This window comes from Pantherophis guttatus, chromosome 2 (assembly GCF_059756535.1).
Source record: "Pantherophis guttatus breed Tessera chromosome 2, ASM5975653v1, whole genome shotgun sequence".
NCBI lineage: Eukaryota > Metazoa > Chordata > Lepidosauria > Squamata > Colubridae > Pantherophis > Pantherophis guttatus.
The window spans coordinates 257,465,797-257,485,744 of record NC_142064.1 but is presented as its reverse complement, the minus strand read 5'-3'; the positions used below and the strand labels follow the sequence as shown (position 1 = coordinate 257,485,744).

The following is a 19,948-nucleotide window of genomic DNA, read 5'->3' as shown; positions in this document are numbered from 1 at the left end:
CCAGGGTGTGTCATCAATCACATTTGCCAATGGAGCAATTTTGCGGGTTGTAGAGAGCACTCCTCTCCAGCCACTGTGATAATGCTGATATACAGCCTTGAAAGAGATAAGTCTGGAATGTGCATCTGTCTTTGCCTGAAACAGTTACAATAGTAAGAAACCTCCACACTTCTTCTACTCAAAAAGAAAGTGTGAAGGTTTCTTACTATTGAGGAATGAACCACATTGTTTAACACATGGTTAGCACACATAACAGCCTCACCCCATAAATTTTCAGGCAAACCAGAATCTGCCAACATAGTTCTAGTCATGGCTTGTAATGTTTGACCTCTTCTCTCAATATACTAATTGTGTTGTAGTCTGTACAGAGCAGACCTTTTATGCTGGATCCCTGCATCCTGCGAAAACTTTTCCAACCTTTGGTTGGTAAATTCTGTACCATTATCAGTCACTAAGCATTTAACCTTAAATTTCTGTTTCCTTTCCACAAAACGCAGCCAGTTGTTAATATGCTGAAATGTTTCACTTTTTGTTTTCATAAGATAACAGAATCCGTATCTTGAATACTGGTCTACTATGTTTAGAATATAGCAGGCACCTCCTATGCTGGGTTTTTTGGGTCCAATTAGGTCTACAAACACTACCTCTAATGGCTTTTTGGTTTTAAAACCATTAACACAGTTTGCTGGTGTTACCCTACTATTTTGCTGACTACAGGCATTGCAATTCAGATATTTACTACATGCTTGTAGTTTTATCTCTTCAGATAATTGAACTGTTTTCTTTAACGTCCTGAAATTTAAATGTCCAAGTCTCCGGTGTAATAGATGAATACATTCATCATGTGGTTTAACATTCTTATAAACAGACTTAGACTTAGCCACCAATACTGGGTTATCCCTTAAAATAAATAAATCTTTTTCTAAACTTGCAGTAACAACCTTGCCATCTTTCTCAATAAAACACTTAGCATTTTTAAATGTTACTGTAAACCCAAATTGCAATAATGATTTAACAGATAATAAATTGAATTTTAACCCAGGAATATATAACATAGGCAATGGTTCATTACTAAATGACCAACGAGCAACACCCTCTCCAGCTACCTTAACCTTCCAGCCATTTGCTCGTTTAACATGTTGGTTACTCTTCTCCATTTTAACAAAAAAAATTCTATTTCTAGAAATAGATTGAGAAGCACCACTGTCAACAACCCAACAATCCTGGTTAACATCAGTAGTTGAACTGGATATAGCTAAATTACAACCCTTCTTGGGTCTAGTATTGTCCCTAACAGACATTTTCTTATTCTTACAATACTTAGCTATATGCCCTTTAGCCCCACAAGCAAAACAGTGTTTTACAAAATAGGCAGTTGAATACATTTTTTCTTCTTTTGGTTGTTGCACTCTCAACTGATCCCTTTCTTGTCTTCTTTGTATTCTTCCAATAACCTACCAGTTATGCCAGCCAATGTCAGTTCATCTCTGGACAAAACCTCTAACGAAGAAACATAGTCGTCATAACTATCATCTAAAGAAGAAAGAATTATATAAACTTGTTGTAGTTCTGAGAAAACAAGTTCCTTTTCATACAGCTCCTGGAAAATTCTGGTCATGGATTCCAAATGAGCCATCATATCTCCACCTTTAAGAAGATGTTGTTTAAATAATCTCTGTGTGAGATAAATATGAGCACCCACAGAGTCACGAACATATAGTCTCTTGGACCAACAACTAGGTGTTGTTGGTCCAACACCTAGCAGCAGACTCTTCGCCACGAATATGGACACCCAGTGTTAGTCCAATAATGCAAAGAGCTCGTTCATTGTCTCTGTTAAACTTGGCTAATTTCTTCGCATCTTCCTCATCAGCTGGATTCCATGCTGTTACATCCAGTGGATTATTAACTATGTCCCACAGTCATTCTCTACGCAAAAGTAGATTACATTTTGTAGACCAGGACACATAGTTTGTTCCATCCAGCCAGGTTATCATGGAGAAATTTGCTGCTTGTTCTAGTGCCATCTTCACTTGGATTGTATATCACAAACACAGTTTGTACTATTCACATTAACTCTCAGTTTAGCTCTTAACAATCCTAATTAGTTCTGGTTGGCTCTGGGCCCATAACCAATGTTAAGGATATTGTTGTTGTGTTACCAACCAACAGAGTGTAAAGCACAGAGAAATGTTGCTGAGAGCAATGAATAAGAGATGTGCAAACTGGTTTATCAAAAGTTTACTTTATAGTGAAAAAGCAATCTCATAGTCTTTAAATCAATCCAAATCTTTGCCAGTTAAATCAGTCCAGTGATACAGATATCTTCTTACCACACAAGCAGTAGTTGGTTAGAATAACAAACTCACTCTGGTTCACAAACCACGATGGTAGCAGATCCATCCAACGATGATAGCACAATGGATAGCACTCCTCACACAATGGTAGCTTATCATCAACTGAATACGTTACAGTACCTTTCTTAAATACGTTCACAACTAATTACAGCATGACTCAGCATTACAACGAATCAGCAGGAAAACTTTAAAGTCACACAATACATATTCATATTAAAGTCACAGAACACATATATTGCCTGGACAACTTGTTAGGCTCAAACCATATCCTAACAGTAACTGTTTCAATCTGCTTAGAATAAACGTTTTGCAAAACCAAAAGCATTTATTTTATTCACTTACCTGTTTACAAAGCTAATATATCACTCATATCAATTCACAACAATCCATAAAATGTAATTAAAATCATACCACTCAGGTGTGAACTAAATCATATCCCTGATGAACATACAGAGGAGGTGACAAATAGATTTAAGGAATTAGATCTGACAGACAGAGTGCCTGAAGAACTATGGATGGAGGTTCGGAACATTGTACAAGAGGTAGCAATGAAAACCATCCTCAAAAAAAGTAATCCAAGAAAGCAAAATGGCTGTCAGAGGAAGCTTTGTAAATAGCTGAGGAAAAAGGGAAGCAAAAGGCAAGGGAGAAAGGCAAAGGAGAAAACTCACTTTCCAACATCTGTTTGTATTCTTTGTCTTTACATATATTTTGATTCAATGTCCATCTTTTAAATCTTTTTTGTCCTTTACATTTTATAGTTATTGGGTTATGGTCTATCCACTCATTTACTCCTATTTCTACTTCTTCCAATACTGTCCGTATTTCAGCTGTCATCCAAACCATATCAATCCTGGACCAGGATTGATGTGGGTGTGAATAAAATGTATATTGGCTCTCTCCTCTATGCATTTCTCTGTTATGTCTTGTAAAGGCAAATAAATTAAGAAGAGAAATGTTATAAATATATATATATATATAAAGAAAAGATATTGGAGCACGTAAAATCAATCACCAGAATCCTTGGATGAGTTAACAATTACCTTTTCAGTTGGTGGGTTGGAGGCTTGGAAAATGAAAATTGGTACAATAGAGCTATGATTCCAGACATTATTCCCGTAATCCAGTAGTCTCCTGGCTTGTAGTAATGGAACCACTCCTTTTCTTCTATGATCACCTTAAATGGACATTTCATCAGCGTACTGGCACAGGGAATTTGAGAGAGAAACTGAAGCAGAAAAAGCTGTATATGCAGCAGCAGCAACATTTGACATACAGTATACTGCAGGAGATCCTTCCTAGAGTTCTTTCTTCAGCACAGAGCTAAATCTCAGAAATCGCAAAAAGACCACAACTACAGTGAAGAAGATCCAGTTTACCCCCAGATTTGGAAGAGCTATCTGCAATTTCAGACTGCTAGAGTATTTGCCCAGCTTTACCCCAAACTCTGATCTCATCACAGGAGGCTGTTACAAATCAGATTATCACATGCTATCTATCCCATTTGTTGTTACTTTGATTGGCAACTAATTGTGGTGGTGGAAATCCCATAAACCTTGTTCAAAGGAGAATAAATAATCATGATTTTAATAATTAGAAAGGGGATTGGGAATGAGCCTTGGCCATAAAAGTGTGCCATTGGAGAAAAGAGTTTTGTTTGACTCAGGAGAATAATCCTAATTTGAGAGTCGAGAAAGAAACAATTCAGGGAAGTTTGATTGTTTTTTAGTCTCCAAACTTATTCTATTTAATAAAGATTAAAATGTGGAAAAAACAGTTCAACACTCTTGAACTAGGCAGTGGGCCATTATAATAACTTTTTTTTTGTCTGGTGTGGATGAGGCCATCTTCTTCAATGAAGGTTAGATACTCCAGATTGGTTAACCCCAGATCATGACATATTGAACAACCTATTGTTGTTGATGATGAGCTGTGGTGCTGCAGTGGTTGAGTGCAGTACTGCAGGCTACTTCTGCTGATCACCAGCTGCCAGCAGTTTGTCAGATCGAATCTCACCAGGCTCAAGATTGACTCATCCTTCCATCCTTCCGAGGTCGGTAAAATGATGACCCAGATTGTTGGGGGCAATAGGCTGACTCTGTAAACTGCTTAGAGAGGGCTGTAAAATACTATGAAGTGATATATAGCAATCACAATAGCAGACTTATATACTACTTCACAGTGCTTTACAGCCCTGTCTAAGCGGTTTACAGAGTCAGCCTATTGCCCCCAACAATCTGGGTCATCATTTTACCGACCTCAGAAGGAAGGAAGGCTGAGTCAAACTTAAACCACTGAGAATCAAACTGCCAAATTGCAGGCAGCCAGAAGACAGCAGAAATAGCCTGCAATACTGCGTTCTAACCACTGTGCGTCCTCCTCCTCCTGATGTGATGACATTTGCTGTCTCTTACATAAGATATCTAGTAGGGAACCAAGAGATGATCCTGTATGAATACAATCCCACAATGGCTGAAGGTGAAAGGCTAAACAAAATTTGAGGACCTGAGCCCAGAGCCTTTGCTATACGACAGTGGTGGTGAACCTTTTACTCACCAAGTGCCAAAACATGACAAAACGTGCTTGATGAATAGAATAGAATAGAATAGAATAGAATAGAATAGAATAGAATAGAATAGAATAGAATAGAATAGAATAGAATAGAATAGAATAGAATAGAATAACAGAGTTGGAAGGGACCTTGAAGGTTTTCTAATCCAACCCCCTGCTTAGGCAGGAAACCATATAACATTTTATTCTTGTTGAGTTCATTCTTGTTGAGTGCTGCATTCTGGACCCTTTGATTTGGTAAACAATTGGAGGGAGGAAATGTTTCCTATCTTTGCAGATAACCTAGAAGTGGCTAGGATAGATTTGACACTGCAATGACAGAAATCAAAATTAGGACAATCTAGAATCCTGATTTAACATAATGAGTGAAACTGATCAGTATGTGAATAAAAATACATTGCAATTGCTTTGCTTTTCCAATGCTTTCTCCATATCCAAAGAGAGATAGTGTAGAAGGCAGAGGCAATGGCATTTAGAGACCATTATCAAGATAAGGACAGATAAAAGAAGTACTGATTTATATGATGTAGCTTTCCTAATCTGTAATACACTGAAGGGCTGACTGACAAAAAAACAAAGACAAACATAACATGCACAAAAACAAATTTATATATTTATAGGTAAAGGTTTAAGTGGGTATAGGTAAAGATTTCCCCTATTAGTCATGACCAACCCAAGGGGCAGTACTAAACTTTGATTCAGAAATGAAGAGGCTTTATTTATTTTTTATTTATTATTATTATTTATTAGTCACATTTCTATGCCATCCAACTCCCTAGGGACTCTGGGTGGCTTACAACAAAAAAACCCAATGTGAACAATATCCCGTAAAAAAATTTTAAAGGAACATTCAAAACCCATATATTCCATTCCATGGCCGGGTCTCGCAAGATCGCCACAGCGATATCAATGGCCCCAGGCCTGCCGTAAAAGCCAGGTCTTCACCACTTTCCAGAAGGCCAATAGGGTGGGGGCGGTCCTCAGGAGGTAATTGGTTCCAGAGAGCTGGGGCAGCCACAGAGAAGGCCCTCCCCCACAGGCCTGCCAAACAACATTGTTTAGCTGACGGGACCCGGAGGATACCCACTCTGTGGGATCTTACCAGTCGATGGGAGCTATGCGGTAGAAGGCGGTTTCGAAGATAGCCTGGCCCTGAGCCATGTTTAAAGATGTGTCCATGGTCATGTGGCTGGCATGACTATGCACTGAAGATGCACGGAACATTGTTACTTTCCCACTGAAGTGGTACCTATTTATCTTCTTGCATTTACATGCTTTTGAATGGCTAGGTTGGCAGGACACACACATAGACACACAAACACTGTATGTACAGTATATGGAAATGGAAATGGATATGGATCTGGTCATGGATAAAAAACAGGAACCAATTTTAATACTCATAAGCACATCTTCATTGTCACATCATGTCTACATGATTTCCTCCCAAAATCATTCAGAGTTGTACATATTTTTCTTTTGATTGAAGATTGTCAAAAATAATAATTTGTCTCATTAATTTATTCAAAGGGATGGAGGGAAAAATTAAAGTTGCTCCAATGTTCATGTTGATATTTGATCTATTCTTCATATATAGAATGTTACCTCTCTCTCTCTCTCTTTCTTGATCTCCCCTAACCATCTCTCTCTCTCTCTCCCTCTGTCTCTCTCTCCCCCCCTCTCTCTCTCATTTATCTATGAATGATCTTGCATTATAGAGCCAGAAGAGATCAATCAAATATATACATATTTGAAATTAACTATTTTTTAAAAACAAAGTCAGAACATCACCCCAGAAAATAAAATATAACACCAGCACACCAACCTATATAGTAACAAAAACACACATCGTCATTAGCCATAGTCTTCAATTTAATCTAAAACCATATCAGAACATCTCTGGTCACAGTTTATCTGGCCTGGTTTCAGAAACTTTATTAATGTCATAATATGAATTCAGATTAGGACAAATGAAGGATATGATTATTTCAGATAGTTTGAGTTGTTTTACCAACTTTCTATCCAACCTCCTGGGGGTTTGAGGGATTGGGCCCCTGGGTTTAGGCTGGTTTATTTTAATGCTAGGTCTGTGGTCCATAAAGCTCCCCTCATTTGATTGAGGAGGAAACCGCAGACCTGGCATGCATTACGGAAACCTGGTTGGGCTCAGAGGCGGGTGTCCCTCTGACTGAATTGTGTCCACCAGGTTTCCGGGTGCTGCACCAGCCAAGAGCCCAGGGTAGGGGAGGGGGGGTGGCGGTGGTTATTAGGGAGGTCCTTAGTCCGTGGGAGGTCACTGCTCCTAAGATTGACGGGTGTGAGGCCCTCCTCATGAGGTGGGGCCAGTATGGTCAGTTGGGCTTGTTGATTGTGTACCTGTCTCCCAGCTGCGTATCAACAGCCCTGCCCGGGCTGCTCGACGCCCTCTTGGAGCTGGTGATGGTTTCCCAGACTTATTGTTCTGGGGGACTTCAATCTGCCATCCCTGGGTGTGGCGTCGGGTGTGGCTCGGGAGTTCATGGCTTCCATGGCAGCTATGGACCTGACCCAGATTATCCAGGGCCCGCCTCATGAGGGGGGGGGCACACACCCGATCTGGTTTTTGTCTCAGAGCAGTGGCGAGATGAGTTCGGTGGGGGATCCCCTACTATTTATCACCTGTCATGGACCGACCATTATCTCCTTTGGCTAGGCTTCCATTACACCGCCCCTCCTCGCTGGGAGGCGGAACCGACCATCTGGTTCCACCCCAGGCGCCTGATGGACCCTGAGAGGTTCCAGAAGGAGCTTGGGATGATCCCTCTCTCTCTCTCCCACACCCAGCCGCGGTGATAGCGGCTTCTTTGAGGGAGGGAAACTTCCCAACCGCCTTGAAGGAGGCGGTGGTGAGGCCCCTCCTCAAGAAGCCGGTCTTGGACCCAGCTGTATTAAATCATTTTCGTCCAGTCTCCAACCTTCACTTTTTAGCAAAGGTTGTTGAGAATGTGGTTGCATGTCAGCTCCCGCTGGTCCTGGATGAAGTGGATTACCTCGACCCATGCCAATCAAGTTTCAGGCCTGGGTACAGCACGGAGACGGCATTGGTCGCACTGGTGGATGATCTTGGGAGGGCCCGGGACAGAGGTCATTCCTCTGTTCTGGTCCTTCTGGATCTTTCGGCGGCATTTGATACCATCGACCATGGTATCTTGCTGCGTCGCCTCGAGGGGTTGGGAGTGGGAGGCACTGTTTTACAGTGGTTCTCCTCCTACCTCTCGGGTCGAACGCAGGCGGTGTTGGCGGGGGGGCAGAATCAACCTTGAGGCCCCTCACCTGTGGGGTGCCTCAGGGGTTGGTTCTCTTGCCTCTCCTGTTCAACATCTATATGAAACCGCTAGGGGAGATAATCCGTGGTTTTGGGGTGAGGTATCATCAGTACGCTGATGATACTCAGCTTTATATTTCCACCCCGAACCAACCCAGTGATGCCCTTGATGTGATGGCCTGGTGCCTGGAAGCGGTACGGGTCTGGATGGGTAGTAACAAATTGCAACTCAACTCGGCCAAGACCAAGTGGCTGTGGGTACTGGCATCTCGGTTCAGGGGAGAGGTGCTATCGCTGACTATAGGGGGTGAAGTTTTGCCCCCTGTAGACAGGGTGCGCAACTTGGGCATCCTTCTGGATTCACGGTTGAGCTTAGAAGACCAGATAACGACCGTGACCAGGGGGGCATTCGCCCAGATACATCTGGTGCACCAGTTGCATCCCTACTTGGACCGAGATGCCCTACGCACAGTTACTCATGCGCTGGTCACCTCACGGATTGACTACTGCAACGCTCTCTACATGGGGCTGCCCTTGAGGACCACTCGGAGGCTTTAGCTGGTGCAAAATGCAGCCGCGTGGGTTGTGATGGGAAAATCCCGATACTCCCATGTTACACCCCTCCTGCGCGGTTTGCACTGGCTACCGGTTGCCCTCCGGGTGAGATTCAAGGTGCTGGTGTTGACCTATAAAGACCTACATGGCTTAGGACCAGGATATTTGGCGGACCACCTACAGCCAGCAACAACATCCCATCGCCCGGTTCGCATCCATAGAGAGGGCCTACTCAGGGTGCCATCAGCTAGACAGTGGCGGCTGGCAGCCCCCAGGAGTAGAGCCTTCTAGGTTGGGGCACCCACCCTCTGGAATCAACTCCCCTTGGAGCTCCGACTAGCGCCTGACCTTCGCACCTTCCGCTGGGAATTAAAAACTTGGCTTTTCAAATCCCTTGACCTGGTCTGATGATGGGGTTTTAAGGGTTTTAAGGGTTTTAATGGGTTAATTTTAAATTTTTTAGATTTTAGTCTTTATTTTTATTGTGGCTTGTGTTTTATTGTTGTGAGCCGCCCTGAGTCCATTGTGAGATAGGGCGGCATATAAGCCGAATAAAATAAATAAATAAATAAATAAATAAATAAATAAATAAATAAATAAATAAATAAATAAATAAATAAATAAACTTTATTACTCAATTATTATAATAAAAATTTTGCATGGAATGAAGAAAGATAAGCAACAACACATGAAACATTACTTCAAAGTATGTGATTTCATGCTGCATGTAAATGTACAAAAATAAAACCCAGCACAAAGAAATTTAATGATTTTTTATCATCAGATGTTCTTTGGTGTTCATGTCAGGTCTCAGGATAATAATGTAGCATTTGGGGATAAAGATGCAGCCCAGTAAACCCAGGCCAGAGGCCAGGATGGAGAAAATCTGCACGGCTACCATGTATTTCCCCTTGGTGCTCAGATAAGTGGGAACAAAGGAGATCCAAACGCTACAAAAAACCAACATGCTGAAGGTGATCAGTTTGGCTTCATTAAAAGCCCCTGGAAGATTTCGAGCCAGAAATGCCACCAAGAAACAGATGGCAGCCAAAAAACCCATGTAGCCAAGAGCAGAGTAGAACATGGTGACAGAGCCTTCATTGCACTGCAGCAGGATGTGTTCTGGTTGGGAATGAAAGTCAGAATCTGGGAATGGGGGAAAGACTCCCAGCCACATCATACAGAGGCCTACTTGAATACCAGAGCAGGATAAAACAATAGAGTTGGCCAGACTCTTCCCCAGCCATTTCCTCATGCTGCTGCCTGGCTTTGTGGCCAGAAAGGCCACCACCACCATGACAGTCTTGGCCAGCAAGGAAGACACAGCAACTGAGAAAACAATACTGAAAATGGTTTGTTGGAGGAGACAGGTCATTTTCACGGGGCGACCGATGAATAGAAGGGAGGTCAAGAAAGAAAGCAGGAGTGAAACCAGGAGGATGTAGGTGAGTTCACAGTTGTTGGCTTTGACTATGGGAGTGTCTCGGTATTTCATGAAGATTCCCAGAATAAAGGCGGTGGTTAGGGACAAAGTGATCGCAAAGAAAGCCAGGATGAGTCCCAACAATTCTTGATAGGATAAGAAGCTTATATTTTTGGGGACACACTGATCTCACTTCTTATTGGAATACTGGTCATCTGGACACTTTTCACAATGGGCTGCATCTGAGAAAAAAAAATGGTTATCATGAATCTGTTTCGGCAGCTGTAGGAGCATGAAAACCGCATCAGAAATCAATTATTTCATTTTCAAGGAATAATATAATATTTCTCCCCAGGGATATCCATACGACACAACATTAGTTAAAATAATCAAACTGTCTTTTTAAAGGCTGAAGATGAATGTGATTATCAGCTCTCAAAACTTCTTTCCTAAAACAAAGCAAGAAAGTAACAACTGAATAGAAATCAGCAACCTTTCATTATTTCTTTTAATACTCACATCATCATCCAAATTTGGCAATAGTGCCCAATCTTTGAAGTTTGTGGATGTCTTCAGGAAATGTAATGTTTTTCTTACTTATTGATCAACCCCCCCCCAAAAAAACAAGATAGAATATTGATTGTATCTTTAATTTTTTGGGGTTATTTTTGGAGCCACCTACTGTACCTTCTTGCTCAGAGAATGTTCCTTCCATACACAGAGAACAGTCGTAGCAGCAAACTGGGGCTCCCTCTCTCACCACCTTGGCATAACCCGGGTGGCAACTTTCTCTACATCTTGAATAAGGCACCATCTAAACATAAACAGGATGGTTAGTCAGGGTGATATATGAATTAGAAGATTTTACTGAAATCAAGTGTCTTCCAGAAGCTCAGGAACACATTGAGCAAAATCAGCCAAGAAGTCGTGCCATGAACTTTAATTATTCTACTTGCAAGGGGCAAATAAAAGGTCATTCTCTTTCTCTATCAATCTCCATTGTAATGCCAAAACAGATTCATTTCCTCATTCTTTTTTCCAAAGGAAAGTAGTTCCATTGCAAAAGTTGTTTCTCCTTAGGGCATGTATAAGAATGCTATAATTTACTATATTTTTCGGAGTATAAGATGCACCCCCCCCCAAAAGAGGATGAAAATTTGAGTGCATCTTATATACCAAATGTAGCCAAAAATGTGAGGCACAGATGAGGCGATGGTCTATGGCAATCCCTGTAGCCTGGAACAGCTGATTGGGATTATTCTGGGAGAACAATCCACCTGACAATCAGTTCCTTGTGTTGAATCAGGCTGCAATAATGTGCTGACGCTGACCTGGCTGTTCATGCAAGGATTGTCAGAGTTTTCAGCAACAAGGAAAACACAAGCAGAGGGGAGGAGTTTCAGTTTTAGTTTCTGTGATCAGCACAACATGCAGCTTTACAACAATTGACCTAACCTACGCCCAGGCTCCTTCCTTGTTGCTCACACAGCAAATACTGTTTCAGTTTCCAAACAGCCCTCAACTTTCTCACACACTGACAGGACGCTAGCCAGATGAATACTGATGGATGCTGGTAGCCAGAGGCAGATTTTTTTTTCTTATTTTCCTCCCACAAAACTAAGGTGTGTCTTATAGTCCGGAGCATCTTATACTTTGAAAAATACGGTATATATGTTTTTCTCCATCTTTGCTTTCTCAGGAAACCTCCAATATCTAGCTTTCTCTAGAGTCCCTATCTTTCTCTCCTACAACTGATCATTGTATCATCATATGTAAATTACTTTTTTAGCTGCCCACATTTCCTTCACCACATTCTTAGTGATATCTTTCTCTTATGCAATTCAGTGGGCTAAACCCTTCATGTTCTGGATTTTCTCCCAAAGGTGCTTTTTCAAAAGACAACTGATCTTTGTTTTCCTTTGAAGATGTTTTGCTTCTCATTCCAGGAGCTTCTTCAATTTTGACTGAATGGTGAAGTATGGAAGGATTTATATTCCTTACAGTCATTTGGTGGCTAGCAATCTTTCTGAAAGTTGTTGAGGCCACTTAAAATTTATCTGTGCCCTCAAGGTCATGTCAATAGTGCAAATGGGGCTCCCCTTGAAGAGCACCCGGAGGTTCCAGCTGGTCCAGAATGCGGCCGCGCGGGTGATTATGGGTGCGACTTGACGCACCCATGTGACACCTCTCCTGTGTGAGCTGCACTGGCTCCCGGTGGTCTTCCGGGTGCAGTTCAAAGTGTTGGTCACCACCTTTAAAGCGCTCCATGGCTTAGGGCTCGGATACCTACGGGACCGCCTTCTGTCACCAATAGCCTCCCACCGACCAACACGCTCCCACGGAGAGAGGCTCCTCAGGGTGCCATTGGCAAAACAATGTAGGCTGGCGACCCCCAGGGGGAGAGCCTTCTCTATCGGTGCACCCGCCCTCTGGAATGAGCTACCCCCTGGGATCTGTATGATTCCTGATCTCCGTGCTTTTTCCAGGCCCTCAAGATCTTGTTATTTCACCAGGCGGACCTGGCTGACTAAATAAAATTTGGATGGGGTATTTTAAATTATGGGGTTTTTAATTAAGAAAGCCAAGATTTGTTTAATTTTGTTTTAAATGGGTTTTAAATTTTGTATGGTTTATTGTCTTTTTATCATGGCTGTACACTGCCCTGAGTCCCTCGGGAGAAGTGCGGTATATAAAACTAATGAATCAAATCAAATCAAATGGGTGTGGAACATTCCTGCAATTGCTGAATCTATATCCTGTTTACAACACAGTCTTTTCAGTGGTTCCAAATCTTTCCATCCTCCACCATTCAGTCAGAACTGCAGAAGCTTCTTTGATGAGAAGTGAAACATCTTCAAAGAAAAACAAGAAAGTCAAACAAGAAAGGGAAAACAAAGTCCAGGTGCCTTTTGAGAAACAACCATGACCGGGATGACTGAGAATCTCCATAGATATTCTGGATTTTCTCTTACTGAAAACAAGAAAATTTGATATACTATAAATTGCGGCAATATATTCCAGTTTAATAATGGAGATTGCAAATCCCGCAATACTATGCAGCAGGTTTCAGCATGTGATAGATTATTGTAAAACCTCTAAAGTAAAATGATATCTAATAAATTAATGATTTTAAGTTCTCTTATTTGGAAGTTATCTCAACAGGCCTCAATAAGAATTATTTCTGAACAGAAAAATTTCTACATATGGAGATAAATAGAAGAGCAAAATCCAAGCAGCCTCAACTACTTTGTTAAATAAAGTTGGCCATTGGATGGCACTTTGATTGACAGAAATCTTGACTTCCGAGGAGGCTTGTCTTTCTGCATTCCCAATTTTCACCCCCGCATCTGATTTGTTCAAAATTGATGTCCACTGCATGATATCAAAGTCACCAACAGGAACTCCATTTTCATCAAAAGAAATCCCATCTATGGAAATATTGTGATGTTGGACGTTTCTCAGGAACCTATGAAGCTGCAGAAACATAGAAAAAACATTACAGTTTGAGCCTTTATTCAATGTTTTTTTTTTTCTTGTTATTATTCTGGATTGGAGGTACTCTGAATAATTCCATCTCTTTAAATCACCACTGCAGTCTGAAGCAGATCAGTTCAGCATTTCATGGGAAGCTTCTTTCAGTCATTCTCCAGAAATTTACAGCTCTTTTTCAAATACCGTATTTTTTGGACTATACGACACATTTTTTTGTCTCCCAAAATGGGGTGAAAATGTCTGTGCATTTTATAGACCTAATATTGCAGACGCCTCACCCCAAAATGGGCTGAAATAAGCCCTGAATATGGGCCAAAAAATGGCTGCAAAAGGGCCAAAAAAGGGGCCAAGAATGGAGCATACTGAGGCCAAAAACCTTTTTTTGTTGTTTTTCTCTTCTAAATTTAGGTGTGTCTTAAAGTCAGGTGCACCTAATAGTCTGGAAAATATGGTTCTTTTTCAAATATTTATCTCACATTCTTGAAATCATAGTATAGATAACACCACCATCAGGTGTCTTTGTAGCTGTCTGACAAATTATATTCAACATATAGTCCTCAAGGGAACCTCATCCACATGGAGGGAAGTAAGCAATGGGATACCCCAAGCTTCCATTTTAGGCCCAGTACTCTTCAACATCTTCAAAAAAGATGTAGGCAAGGGAATTGAAGGGAACTCATCAAATTTGCAGATGACACTAAGCTGGCAGGAATAGCCAACACCCCAGAAGACAAGCTCAAGATCCAAAAAGATCTTGACAAATTGAACATGGTCCTCTACCTAACAGAATGAAATTCAACATAGATAAAAATAAGGTTTTACACTTAGGCAAGAAAAACCAACAGTATAGATACAGACCATGTGAAACTTAGCTCAATGCCAGTACCCATGAGAAGGATCTTGGAATACTAGTGGACAGTCACTTAAATATGAGCCAACAATGTCTGGCAGTAGAAAAAATGCCAATGCACTCCTAGGCTGCATTAGTTCTGGTTAACAAAATATATAAAAGATATTGAAATTCTGGAAAGACTGTAGAGATGAGCAAAATTTTTTAGGGGGTTGGAGGCTAAAACATACCAAGAACAGTTACGGGAATTTGGTATGTCTAGTCCAGTGGTGGGTTCCTCCCAGTTCGGTCCGGTTCGGCTGAGCCAGTAGCGGTGATGATATGAAGTCACCGAACCGGTTCTGCCCCCCCCACCCTCCCACCCCCCCCACATTATTCTTACCTTTTATTTGGTCCCACCCCCAATCTATTGCTGCCTCCTGAGTCCCAGCTGATGACTAGAGGGAAAAAAACTGTTTAAACTATTGCCCAGGGGCTTCAAAGGGCCGTCCTACAGCTGATCAGTGTTAAAAGCAAACAAATTAGTCAGGTCGTAAGTGCGAGGACTGGTCATAAGTGCGAGGACCTTCCAGAAATGATTCTGCCCAGGTAGCCACGCCCACCTAGTCACATGACCTCCAAGCCACACACACAAAATAAGCCATGCCCACAGAACCGGTAGTAAATAAATTTAGAACCCACCCCTGGTCTAGTCTAAGGAAAAGAAGGACTGGGGAGAAATGATATCACTTTTCTAATATTTCAGGGGTTCCTATAATAGTGGGTTTTACTAGAAAAACCTCTGAGATCCTTTCAAAATCTTATTCTATGTTTTATGTTCTATGTTTTGCTGCTTCACCATCTGAGGCAAAACCATTTGCAGATATGGGAAAACTTGTAATGGGAGAATACAATTTTGCCATCAGTCCTGATCAAAATAAAGTTAGCAGAATTTAACATTGCGCTAGGAATGTGAAAAAATTGTATAGTGATGTTATCTCTTTCAAAGAATAGCTATGGAAGCATATTGATTAATTCAGGAGATGTGTGGATGAACCTTTTGTTGACCCCAGAAGATGCTTTGATTTATATCTTGTTGCTATGTTAGAAACTTTTAGGCAGCAAAGTTCAATCTTAATCCAGAACAAAAAATCCAGCTGAACTCCTTAGCTTGGAGATCACTCTGTGATCACAATAAAGAGTTGAGGATTGCTGGAATATTCTGATGCTTGTTTGATTTGGAAAATTACGTTGTCACCATAGAGCTATTTCTGTCACAAAAGCATCCCAAACTAGCACAGGTTGTTTAACTTTGGAAGATTTTTCTCTATCATCTCTCTCTAACTCACCATCAGGGTTCCAAGTAATACGCCCATAGCAAACAAGACTCCGAGGCAAGCAGGTTCCTCAAACATCAGTTTTATTGGACATATCGTATAGGCATAGGCTGGTGAAAACTGACTCTAAATGTTCCCACAGTTTTCACCTAATTAAAAGTAAAAGTTTTCCTTCCCTTTCCAAACAATCAGTCACATGGTCCAATCAAGGTGTCATCTGGTTGCCTGGTGACTTCACTCAGCCTCCCTCTGGCCATTGGTGGGAATGTCCTTGGTTCCCAGGAGAAAATATGTTGTCTTGGCTACAAAACTCCAGCTATCTCTATTCCCCCCACCCCTCTATCCCTCAGCTCCAATGTGGCAACACTGAAGCATCAAAATGGCCTCAGTCAGGTCAGTTTCAAGGTTGACACTCACTCTCAAATACCACAAACTGGGCAACTGCTCTTTGGAATATCTCACCACTTTCTACATCTAATTTAATATTGAGGAACTGGAAGGGGAGAATCCATGGAACCTCAAAGGAGAAGACTTACCTGCCATGGCTGTACAATCTGGGCTGGTTGATGGTCTCCAACTTGCATTCTCCTATTACTCCGTTGGGAGGAAGAGGCAACACTGAGGACCCAGGCCACAATTTGAATTATTTGGGAAATACTGGAGGAATCCTGAGACAGGATTCTTGCAATCACATCATGGGGTGGGAATTCCCAATCCTCTTTTTCTCTGCATTTTTTCCAAACTTTCTTAGATAACACAGGACTTGAATAAGAACATTGGAACGCTTCCTTTCCATACGATATGACTGTAGATGCATAAGATTTAATGTCATCATACTGAGTCCTTCTCTTTGTCTGGATGAGGAAGGAAAACAAAGCATATTTATTTTGGAGATCAACCCAGAGGTAAAATATATCTATACTTAAAGCTGTCAAAGTTGTTGCAATCCACACCCTTCCCACAATGGATGTATCAATTTTTTGTATTATTGCTGCTAACATTCCTGAGGCATGAAAATCCAGTTGGCATACTATAATTTGTATTTGACTGTTGATAAGAGAAAAGAACATTTTCCTTTTTTCTTGCATGAGAGTTTCTCCAGCACTTGCTTGCATATTTCCTTCTGGGACGGTTCCTGACAGGACAATGCAAATCCCATTTATTAGAGCGAGAATTTCCAAGCGTCTTTTGAATTTTTCTCCTTTTTCATTGTCTCGAGAAAGGAGACCGATCCACGTCCATTGGAAATGCAGGAGCAGCTGGATGATTGCTGAGTCAGGAGGTTCTTGGTTTGGGGTCATCCGATATGAAAAAGGAAATGGATGATTTTTCTCAGCCATCTGATTGGTGAAACTATAGTTGATCTAAGATGAAAAAGAAAATATTGGTAGTTTTTCCAGTTTTAACGATAAAAGTCAGCTGGTAAATCTAAGGGCCTTTCCACACTGCTGAGAGACCCTTCAAATGATAACTGCATGAATTTTGCTAGTTCCCTTAAAGTTCTGTCCTGTTGTCTTGTATGCTCCCTTTGAAACCAGGGAGCTCTGAATTATCTGTGGGTGATGTTCATTGGTGGTCCTCATAGAGCACACCCTTCTGGTCACATTAGAACTCTGTGGGTTACTCATCCACTCAGTCAATTAGACAATCAGAATAGAACTGGAAAGTCTTCTAGTCCAACCACATATGTGTGTGTGTGTTTTTTTTTCTGTGATCGTGTGCTTTGTGCATGTGCACAGCATTCAAAATACACCAATTTTAACATCTACAGCTTAGCTTCTAGGGTAGCCCCAGTAAATCAGCTGTGCTGAGAAACACGGAAGTATAGGACAGGATAGGATGGGGGCAGGTGACAGGGACAGGGACTACTGATCGCCGGAACTACTGGTTCATAACAACCGGTCTGAACCGGCAGCAGCCCAGCACTGTATGTATATAGACACACACACACACACACACACACACACACACACACACACACACACACACGTGTATGTGTCTGTGTATGTGTGTGTGTGTATATATATGTAGTATATACATACATGTATGTGTGTGTGTGTATATATATATATATATACACACACACACAAACAAACATATATATGTATATACACACAAACATACTTTGTGAATTAAAAATTCTTTCAGCTCTTCTAATATTTACTCTCTGACTTTCAACTTATGTGGAGAAATATATACAAGTGCTGCCTTCTAGGCAAATCTGAACATTTTACAACATGGAATTAATTTCATTTGGCTTTATACCTGTGGAATTTTATAGATGCTCAAGACATTGGAAATATGATCAAAGAGTTCAGAATCCATCTCTTCAAGAATCGCCAGCAGGTTCTTTTGTCTTCCACATCTGTAGTTTGGGATGTTCTCCTGTCCTGTAGACAGCACATCCAACATGGCCTCATATGTCATTCTTGCATTGAAAAAGTTCTGATAGATGTTGTAGCCCAGGGTGATGTTGGGTAAGAGCCTTGAATTCTGGTTGACTTCATGAACAGCCAACAAGAAGGGCAGAATGTGGTAGAAGGTATTGTTACTGAAACATAAGAAATTTCATCATCTTTTTTGCTCTATATCAACAATTTATGTGATCAACTTAAAAGCAATTGCGTTCTTTTTGCCAATGACATAAAATTATTCAATTCTACAGATAATTCTGTTGTTTTGCAAAATGATCTCAGCTACGTTTCTGAATGGTGTCTGAATGGTCATCTATTTGGCAACTTCAAATTTCAATTAACAAATGCTCTGTCTTACATATTGATAAACGTAATCAGAATGTCAAGTATAAGATAGGTGGCATTGCTCTAGCAGATGACCCTCACCTTGTTAAGAACCTAAGAGTACTTATCTCAGACAATTTATGCTCCAAAGCTCACTGTAACAGCACTGCTAAAAAATTTCTCTAATAGAGTTGTCAAAGTCTGGAATGCCCTACCTGATTAAGTTGTCTCAGCTACAAATTTTCACAGTTTCAGTCACAAATTGACTTCCGTGGACCTTACTTCATGCTTTAAGGGGTCAGTAGAGGGAGTATGCGGAGGTGCACTAATATGCCTATCGTCCAGGGGTAAAATTCAGCAGGTTCTGGAGAACTAGTAGTGGAAATTTTGAGTAGTTCAAAGAACTAGCAATTACCACCTCTGGCTGGCACCAGAGTAGGGTGGGAATGGGGATTTTGCAGTATCCTTCCCCTGGATTGGGGTGGCAATGTAGATTTTGCAGCATCATTCCCCTGCCACACCCACCAAGCCATGTCCACCAAGCCACACCATGCCCACCAAGCCACGCCCACAGGCTGATAGTAAAAAAAATTGAATTTTGCCACTGCTATCGTCCCTTCATTGTATATTTATTCTATTATTCTTGTTCTCATTTTTTTTGACAAATTCCAATAAAGAAAGAAATATATCTTCAGTTTGGATTTTCATGAAAGCATCTCATATTTACTGTAGCTTTTTATCTATATAGTGCAATCAGGGATCCAACGGATGCCATAATTAAATAATGAGCCTTGAGCCAAGCTTCAAAACAAATCCAGTTATTTATTAGGAGCTTCATGTTGGCACATTCCCAAGTGAAGCCAACTCTGACCCCACATAATTTCCGCCCCAATCATGACCCAGTTTCCTCCCTCCTTCCAGAGTTTGTCATCAATCACATTCACCAATGGAGCAATTTCGCAGGTTGTAGAGACCACTCCTCTCCAGCCGCTGCCATAACCCTGGGATACAGCCTTGAGAGAGATAAGTCTGGAATGTGCATCTGTCTTTGGCTGCTGTGCTGTTTTGTTGGTTTCCCATCGCCCTTGCCTATGGCAACTCGAGAGCAGGCCAGGGATGCTTTGTGACAAATTGAAATTGACATTTCAATTACATTATTCAATTTATTTGAACTTTGTAAGTAATAGACATTTTTGAAATTTCTATGAGAAGAACAGTCTCATTGACACCACTAGGAGCTTCTTGCCAAAAGAAATATCAGAGAGAGATAGCAAGCTTGTTATGTCAGGATCAAAGGAATCCTTTCAAAATCACCAGTACTGATTCTGCCTATCATTTTCTCCAC

At 41.2% G+C, this 19,948-nt stretch overlaps 1 pseudogene; it reads right to left on the bottom strand.

Annotated features, from left to right (window-relative positions):
• Nucleotides 1–9,547: 9,547 nt before the first annotated feature.
• On the bottom strand, nt 9,548–18,890 carry LOC148115640 (vomeronasal type-2 receptor 26-like; annotated as a pseudogene).
• Nucleotides 18,891–19,948: the final 1,058 nt, after the last annotated feature.